At 38.4% G+C, this 9,981-nt stretch overlaps 1 long non-coding RNA gene across 1 annotated transcript in view; it reads right to left on the reverse strand.

Annotated features, from left to right (window-relative positions):
- Positions 1 to 8,308: 8,308 nt before the first annotated feature.
- LOC118764677 overlaps positions 8,309 to 9,981 on the reverse strand; it is a 12,768-nt gene continuing 11,095 nt past the window's right edge. The window contains exons 2-3 of the long non-coding RNA XR_005000484.1: positions 9,725 to 9,726; positions 8,309 to 8,320 (exon numbers count right to left, since the gene is read on the reverse strand). This is a non-coding gene — a long non-coding RNA (uncharacterized LOC118764677). The remainder of the gene's footprint in view (positions 8,321 to 9,724; positions 9,727 to 9,981) is intronic.

Genomic DNA, 9,981 nt, shown 5'->3' on the forward strand with positions numbered 1-9,981 from the left:
CCGATTTGTTTCAAATGGCACTAAAATCAAACTTTGCTGCTAACTCACTTGTAGTTAGAGATGTAATCACTTCCATTACAGTTTCCAGCTCATCTTTATCCACCTTGGTCTCAGGTCTACCATGAGTATGATTTTCAAGAGTAAGGTCACAAGAGCGGAACTTCTCAAACTATTGATGTACAATACACTCAATCGCCATGTCTTCACCAAACACCTCATTGATGTGTGGAGCTGTCTGCGATGCACTGATTCCACAATGGAACTCATATTCATAAACAACATGAATTTTTGATCAATTCAAAGGTTCACAAAAAATGATTTACAAGAGAAAACTCACAATATAATCAGACACCATGAACTGCATTTCAAAATGTGATGATGTAATTCTTCAATGTTGTAAAAGAAAGGATATTGTCAGGATAAAACATTAGAGTTACTGACTGTCAAACTTGTTACACATGAAAATTGGACATTTCGTTCTTAATGACCTGATATACATACATGTATTCACATATATGTATGTATATATATATATATATATATATATATATATATATATGGCTTCTGTGCCGGTGGCACATAAAAAGCACCATCCGAACGTTGCCAGCGCCGCTTTGGCTGGCTTCCGTGCCGCTGGCTTCTGTGCCGCTGGCACGTTAAAAGCTCCAATCGATGGTGGCTGATGCCGGACCCCCCCTGGCACCTGTGCAGGTGGCACGTAAAAAGCACCCACTACATTCGCGGAGTGGTTGGCGTTAGGAAAGGCATCCAGCCATAGAAACTCTGCCAGATCAGACTGGAGCAGCCCCTGGCTTCCCAGACCCCGGTCAAACCGTCCAACCCGTGCTAGCGCGGAAAACGGACATTAAACGATGATTATGATGATGATATATATATATATATATATATATATATAAACACACACACACACACAAATGTGGGAAACACCAAGCACTTATACGAGAGGGTTCCTCAAGGCTAATAACACAGTATTTGGTGTTCTAACAAGGCATCCATGTTACATTGGATATAAAAATTAGTTTTTGGTATTAATACTGCTTCCATTGATAATAATAAATTTTTAATGAACTTGCTGGCTAGTTACAATATCAGCAGCTGAAAGAATGCTGATATTCTGTATATCATAGCAGCAAGATATAACTGGTACACAGTGACAAGTTCATTCTCTGGACTGAATGGCCTAAACAGGACAGGAGGAAATAGGTGGGATAAAGAGTCGCTGAAGAGGTCACAGGATGTGTGAAGAAAGATTTAAGACAAATGGCACTAAAATAAGAACAATAATAATGATAAAATGAAGGATGAGTATATAGTGCGTCTGTTTATTTGGCACAAAAAATGACCATCCTGAAATATAACAATACATAAAACGGACGTTAAACGATGATGATGATGATGATTATGAAACGTAGCAGTGCATTGTGTTCTTGAAAGCAATACTTCATTTTGCATTGCTCTGCGATCATTTGTACATTTGGTGTGTGGCACACTTGTGTACTTGTACAGGCAATGGTGAGAGAGTAAGCTTATGTAGACAAAAATGTTTGATCACTAGAAACAAATCCACTTTGTGGTTGTTCAGCAAAAAAAAAAAAAATCTCTGAACCCTCATCTGTCATCTCACAATGGGAGAATCCATAAAATATGTGTGTTTGTGTGTTTGAAGAAAATCGCTCACCAACAACAAACTCCTGGAGGATAAGCAAAATAATCAACGAACAATTCCAAAGTGTTTTCACCTTCTCACTACTGGGAAATATGCAAATAAACAAACCTGATGGGTTCTTCAACATTGCAGATCCACAATGCGAAGAGAAAACCATTGATTACATTGAAATGAAAGGAAGGAATGTAATATGAAACATTGGTGAAATTAGTTTGAACTTAATGACAGATCCTGATGGGTTTCCAATTATTCTTTTAACCCTTTAGTGTTTAAACCGGCCCTATCCGGCCAAAATATTCTACCTGTTTTATGTTCAAACTAGTCAGATATGGTCATTCATAGCTACCTAATTGTGTCATTTAAAAAAAATAAACAATCACATCATTGAAATCTCAAAGCCATGAAATGATGCAAAATTAATTTTACATGGTGTGAATACATAAGCTTTACATTTGACAGAATAATTTGAATGCTAAAGGGTTAAAGTCATGTAAGAAAGTTCTTACAAAACCATTCCAGAAACATTTCTAGTGGCAAAACTTGGCATCATATGCTCTGTGTATGAAGAACGGAGCAGAACAGATGCTAAGTATTACAGTCCTATCTCTCTGACTTTACAAATCAGCATGTGAGAAGTGTGGATGTAATATATCTCAACTTTGCAGAGGCTTTTGATAAAGTTGGTCATAGGATAATATGTAACATATTGCATGACCTTGGAAAACTAAGGGAGCAGCTACATGACTTTTTTAAAAGATAGGAAACAGACAGTTGCAGCCACTGATGCTCTTTCTTGGTAGACATTGATTCTAAATGGATTCTTTCACAGAATTGTACTGGGACTACTACTGTTTGTGGAGGCTCTGTCAGATATGCCTATTACTTTACTATCCACAACGGGCTAAACACAGAGGGGACAAACAAGGACAGACAAACGGATTAAGTCGATTACATCAACCCTAGTGTGTAACTGGTACTTAATTTATCGACCCCGAAAGGATGAAAGGCAAAGGAATTTGAACTCAGAATGCAGCGGCAGACAAAATACCACAAAGCATTTCGCCCGGCGTGCTAACGTTTCTGCCAGCTTGCCGCTCTGTCAGATATGCCATCAGTCATCTAGTTAGCCACTCTCACCAGTTATGCTGATGATACAAAAATATTGCAAGCAGCAAGGACACTGATGATAACAGAAAACTGAACACAATACAGAAGTAAGCTAAAGAAAACAACATGCAGTTCAATACTGAAATATTTCAGGTACTCCGATATACTGTCCTTCTCTGACAAAACACAGAATGCCGAAAAACAAGAATCTGAGATAATTGCTAAAAGCTGAAAAAGTTATAGTCATCTATACTTTGGAAACCTGGAGCAATGCAATTAAGTTTCAAATATACTACTGAGACCTATGACTATGACATGCTTAGTATTAATGAGGTATGATGGAAGCACTCCGTCGGTTACGATGACGAGGGTTCCGGTTGATCCAATCAACGGAACAGCCTGCTCGTGAAATTAACGTGTAAGTGGCTGAGCACTCCACAGACACGTGTACCCTTAACGTAGTTCTCGGGGATATTCAGCGTGACACAGAGAGTGACAAGGCCGGCCCTTTGAAATACAGGTACAACTGAAACAGAAAGTAAGAGTGAGAGAAAGTTGTGGTGAAAGAGTACAGCAGGGATCACCACCATCCCTGCCGGAGCCTCGTGGAGCTTTAAGTGTTTTCGCTCAATAAACACTCACAACGCCCGGTCTGGGAATCGAAACCGCGATCCTTTGACCGCGAGTCCGCTGCCCTAACCACTGGGCCATTGCGCCTCCTTTATGAGGTATAGTCAGTCCAAGGATTCCAAGAAAGCACAGTAAGTCGACTCCTTGTGTTTTGTCAGAGAATGGCACTACCAACCCCCGAATTGCAATCAGAATAAATGGCATATGGCAGTATTGCAATCACAAAATCAGAGTCAGGGTGTAAACTAGAAATTGAGATAAATAGTGATGTACAATACCATGCAGCTATTACTAAAACGACAACAAAGTGTTGGTGACTGACTGGAAACATAAAAAAAAATCATCAAATTTAGCTTGAACACCCTGAATTTGCCTTACGTTCTGCTGTTAGTTTGGTGTTTTTGTGACAACCATAACCAGAAGTATTCTAGGCACCTGAGTACAAATTTTCCCTGTAAGAGCAACATGATTTTTTTCCCCCATATTCTGAATGATTTCAGAATCCAAACAGTCAGTCACCAACACTTTGTATCCAGATTGTTGCCATAGTAATGAAGCTGAAGCAATGCAGAGTGAGGCTGCTTGGCATAGATTGACCTTGAACTCTGCTGTACATGTGCACTAAGTTTTAACATCCTAGCTCACATCCACTGTTTACAGCAGTGCTTGGAAGAAAGGTGTGTAGCATGTGATCATTGCATTGACCATGACAGAGGAAGTTAAGCAGAGAATCTGCGTTGAATTTTGCCAACAATTTTGATGGTCACTAAGGAAATTAGGCATTGATGAATGAAATGTGAGAGCTGTGCAAGCCATGTACAAGGATGCAGTAAAGTGAGAGTCAACGACTTAAGGAGGAATTTAGTGTGAGTGTTGGAGTTCACCAAGGTTCAGTTCTCAGTCCCCTACTATTCATCATAGTACTACAAGCCATCACAGAGGACTTTATGATTGGCAGGTCATAGTAACTCTAATATGCTGGTGACCTAGTTCACATAACAGAATCCACCGGGGGGGGGGGGTTAGAGAAGAAATTCCAGGCATAGAAGCAAAACCTGGCATTGAGAGGCCTTAAGATAAACCTAGAAAAGACAAAGATTTTAGTAAGTGGGGTAAAAAAAAACAGGACCCTTGCTTGATACGCAGAAAATGGCCTTGCTTGATATGGAAGTATCTTGATGGGGGGGGAGGGGGAGATAAGTTTCCTGGGCCTAACAGATCCTGAAGAGAACAATGCCAAAGCCATGACTGAGAGACCTGTTAATGAAGAAAACACTGAAGATACTGGGCCTGCCTCCACCACTATAGATAACCAAAGAGATGAGAGGGCTGAGAAAGGAAGAAAACAAAAACAAATCAATGGCAAAACAAAAGCTTCCAAAAACCACAAAGAGGAAGAAGTGAATAAGAAAAGGAAGCAAAAATCAAAAAGTATAGCCTCCAAGATAAACCATGACAGAAGACAAAGCAGGCTACCCAAATGTGGAGTTTCCAGTGAAAACTCCAAAATAAAAGGAAAAACATACTTTGGGGCAAATAACAGTGCTCCTCCAACAATGTGGGTAAAAGAAATAGGAGGTACGAAAGTAGAAACATGCAGATTTTACCTGCAAGGAAATTGCTGGCATGGCGACAATAGTGCAAACTGCTGTTTTGCATATATGAAACCCTGGCAAAACTGCTAGGACCTGAATTAGAACTTCTTTCCAAGAGGAGGACAAAGAGAAGGGCACCAAAGAAGAAGACATAGCCCCTTGTCTGCTCCTAAAAGATGATATGCAGACACAGTGCATCCTACTCCAAACAACCAGCTTCACCCACATGTGAAAAGAGCAGCAGCTGAACAAAAGTTTTTCGTATACATGGTACAAAATTCAGTACAGCAGCTGACCTGGTTAAATCAAGCACAGACTTGAAACCACAACCACCACAACACAAGGCCACCTCAGTCAACAAATACAAGATCGCTGCCACTAGCACCAACACAGGTATCAAACCAATATTTCAGTTAAGTATCAGAGATATGTTGCACCTCAACAACAAAACAAAAGTCACTTTCTTGAGAGACCTTGTTGCATGCAATCAAGCTCTATCCATAGCACTTCTAGAATTGCATCCTAGACCTGATATAGGGGATGCAAAGTACACATACCAAAGTATGTTGTAATACAAATGGACAGAAGAGATAGGAACCATGGTTGCAGTATATATCTGTGAGGGCCTCATGCCCTAGGTCCTGCAGTCACATTTAAATTCAGTATATGGCACTCAAATTGTATGTATAAGACAACTCAATATTATCATATGAGGTACATATCACTCACTAGATGCTCCAAATCACACAGGCATGTTTGAACGCTTGCCCGATCTCAATTTTCAGTATGAATACAGACCGCGAAAGTTTAGCCGATCAATCCTTTCCGAACAGCAGAAAGCTATGTGTCCGCCGAGAAGTGTCAGAAAAGTTCCCATGCAACACCCTTTTGGGTGATTTCAACGTCCCCAATGTGGGATGACCTGAGTGCCTCATACTCTCAGGGATGACACACTGCCAACAAGCACAGGTGGAATCCTTGCTCAACCTTACTAATGCTTTATCCATGGAGCAAACTGTGCTCTAAACAACCAGGGCAAATAATATACTGGATCTCTTCACAGGAAGCCCAATGAGAATAAGTAAAAAAACTGAATGAACTGTTCAAAAGTGTTTTCACTACTCCTTTGGGACACAGGTAAGTGAACAAGCTAGCAAAGTTTTTACCACTTCACTTGTAACCAAAGAGACAATAATAATTGATTATACTGACATTAGAGATGTAATATTGGCCATAGAAGAGGTAAATGCAAATTTAGCTACTGGCCCTGATGAATTCCCACCAATCCTTCTTAAATCATGCAAACAAACACTTGTACAATCACTGCAGCTTCTTTTTCAGTTTCCTTGCAAGTAGTACACTCCCAGGCAAATTGAAGGAGGGAATAATATGCCCTACCCATAAAGGAGGAATCAGAGCATATGCAAAAATTATAGGTCTATCTCTCTGACCTCATACATCAGCAAAGTCATGGAGTCAATAGTTCTCAGGAAACTAATTGCATTCCTTGAAGAGTATGACTTGTTGACTGATATCCAGCATGGTTTCTGACCAAGTAGAAGCTGCTGGACACAGTCCTAACAGTGTTAAAGCAGCTGCTCAATAACACAAATGTGGATATGATATATCTCAACTGTGTAAAAGCCTTTGATGAAGTTGACCATGGAATGATATGTCACAAGCTGTGTGATCTTGGCATAGTCAGAAAACTTGGAGAGTAACTACACAACTTTCTAAAAGACAGAAGTCAGGCAGAGGCAGCCAATGGAGCCACTTCTAACAAAACATAAATAGTGAGTGGTGTTCCAAAGGGTACTGTCTTAGGGCCACTACTATTCATAGTGGCTCTCTCAGATATACCCTCAGCTGTTCAGAAGCCACTCTTATTAGCTATGCAGGTGATACAAAAAGTATCTCAGAGGATACAGAAACCTGCAAAAATTGCACACCAGAAGTTGGATGCAATATATACGAAGGGTAAAAACAATAGCATGCAATTTAATGCTAGAAAATTCCAAGTTCAGCACTATCAGCATACAAAGCTGAATGAAATGCAGACACAAGACACTAGCTCAAGAGGGATTTTCAATTCCTGAATCCAAATCAGTGTGCGACCTGGGCATTAACAGTGTAATAATGGCCTTCAACTAACACTATCTTCTCCGAGACCCTGTGGCGCAAGTTGACCAAATTGATACTTATATATATGAATATAAGTATCAATTGAGATATGTATGTATGTATATGGATATAAGAATCAATTGAGATACATACATGTATGTATGTATGTATTCAAAGTTTGGGGGTTTAGTTCACAGGTGATCTAAACATTAGGTACGCTAGGTAAGTGCTGTAAGGGATTACTAGGGCTCCAAGGTTATAGCCAAGACGGTAGTTATGGAGCCATTTGAGATTTCCAATATAGCGGACATATAATTCCTAAAGAGGACAACGACCATTAGAGCGGGGTAAACATCTCAAGTCGTATACAATATTATTATTATTCCCCACACTCAGGGATATCTCAGAAAAAGCTGTAAGACTCTGAATTTTTCCAATAATAATCTTTATATATAAAAGTGAGGTTGTGTGCTGTCTGTCTCCTACGATTTAGATTCCTAACTACTCCCACATTTTGTGGTGCAGTTTAACCAAAACCGGGTATCTTATAGTTGTGATTCATATCGAGCCCTTATGGGTATTAGCATGCGTCTACGATGAGTCTACGATTTAAAAAAAAATTTACCATCATTTTTTCCATTTTAATGCATATTTTTCGCTATTATATAAGGGAAGTAACTCTCTAAAAATGTCTATGATGAGTCAACGATTTTTTAAAAAATTTACCATCATTTTTTTCCCATTTTTAATGCATTTTTTTGGCTATAACTCTCTAAAAATGCTTATATAGTTATTTCCCTTACAAACCCGAGCAACGCCGGGCGATACTGCTAGTATTGTATACAACTTGAGATGTTTGCCTTGCCTTGATGTTTGTTGTCCTCTTTAACAATTATGTATGTATTCATATATATATATATATATACACAGATGAATACAAGTATCAATTGAGATATGCATATTTATATATACAAGAATTACATAGATTTATATCAGTGATGCAAGAAACTAACAAGACAAGCATTCTGGTTGGACATTATCATTCAATACAAAGTGGAATCAATTACCAAGGCAGGTTGCTATGTCAAAACAATCAACAACCAGTTAGTTGTAGAACAGACCTTAAAATATTAGAACGTTAAATTTGATAGATCAATTTTAAACAAATTCACAAAATGAACTTTCAAATATCAGAGTAATTTGGATGTTCTTCTAAACAAGTAATTACAAAGTTGATTTCAAAGTTTAAAATACTGAGTGAAATTTCAATATGATGTAATCTTCTCTTAAGCCAATCTCTCTATATATAAAGCTGAAGTTGTCTGTGTATGGCAGGTTTGGTGGCCTTCAACTAACACTATCTCCTCCGAGACCCTATGGCGCAAGTTGACCAAAATTGAGAGTATGACAGAAGAAGGCTTGCTCTTCATTCCATAGAAGATAAAATTCAAATCGGACCATGTTAAGACCAAAAATTATTTACATCAAAAAGGTGCTTTTTTTCTATGAAAATCCCTATTTTTTAATGATTTTTTGACTGCTGTGTCGCCATTTTTCAGTTTATTTGAACCAGAAAAATGTTTACTTAAAGAGAATAACAAGCTACATAATGCGAAATTTTTACTTTTCAAAAATTCCAATTCTAAAGAGTCAAAAAAAAACTCGAGCAACGCCAGGCAATACTGCTAGTTTAAAAATAAACCTTATAAATATTGGGGAAGAAACGTTACATTTGGATTTGTCGCCTACCACCACTTGACAAACATTGTTGTTATATTTACATATCCATAACTTAGTGGTTTGGCAAAAGATCCAGTAGAATAAGTACCAGGTTTAGAAAAATAAATAAGTGCTGGGATTTTGTTCAACAAAACCCTTTAAAGTGATGTACCAACATTTCTGCAGTCCAATAACTGAAACAAACAAAAGATAAAAGATAACGATTCTAAACGCCGTTCTAATTATATACAGGAAAGATATATTCTTTTCTACTCTAGGCACAAGGCCTGAAATTTTGGGGGAGGGGGGGCAATCGATTAGATCAACCCCAGTACACAACAGGTACTTAATTTATCAACCCCAAAAGGATGAAAGGCAAAGTTGACCCCAGCGGAATTTGACCGTTCTAATTATATACAGGAAAGATATATTCTTTTCTACTCTAGGCACAAGGCCTGAAATTTTGGGGGAAGGGGGGGGGGCAATCGATTAGATCAACCCCAATACACAACAGGTACTTAATTTATCAACCCCAAAAGGATGAAAGGCAAAGTTGACCCCGGCGGAATTTGAACTCAAAACATAAAGTCAGACGAAATACCACTAAGCATTTCGTCTGGCATGCTAACATTTCTGCTAGCTTGCTGCCTTACAGGGAAGATATATTATCAAAAAATAAACATTAGCAAATACTAGTAAGCATCGTAATGGTGTCAAATTTTAGCACAAGGCCAAAAATTTCAGAGTCAGGAGAGGGTAAGTCGATTAAATTGCCCCCAGTGCTCAACCGGTACATATGTTATTGTTCTCTGCAAGGAGGAAAGGCAAAACAGATACAATCAGGTGGTGCTACTAAGTTAGAAACGGCTTGGGCCAATCTGAAACATACCAAAGTTATCAATGGAAGTTATAAAAAGTATAACCTCATATTTCAAAATTTCAGGAGGAAGTGTCCCATGCCTAATAAACTAAAATACAAGGTAAATACAGACTTGTATCACTACACTACTTTGGTTACATATATATATATATATATATATATGTATATATATGTATATATATTATCATCATCATTTAATGTCTCTTGCATACCACATTTGATGCCTCTTATGCCCAACTTTT

Source organism: Octopus sinensis, linkage group LG9 (genome assembly GCF_006345805.1).
Source record: "Octopus sinensis linkage group LG9, ASM634580v1, whole genome shotgun sequence".
In the NCBI taxonomy this organism is placed as follows: Eukaryota; Metazoa; Mollusca; class Cephalopoda; order Octopoda; family Octopodidae; genus Octopus; species Octopus sinensis.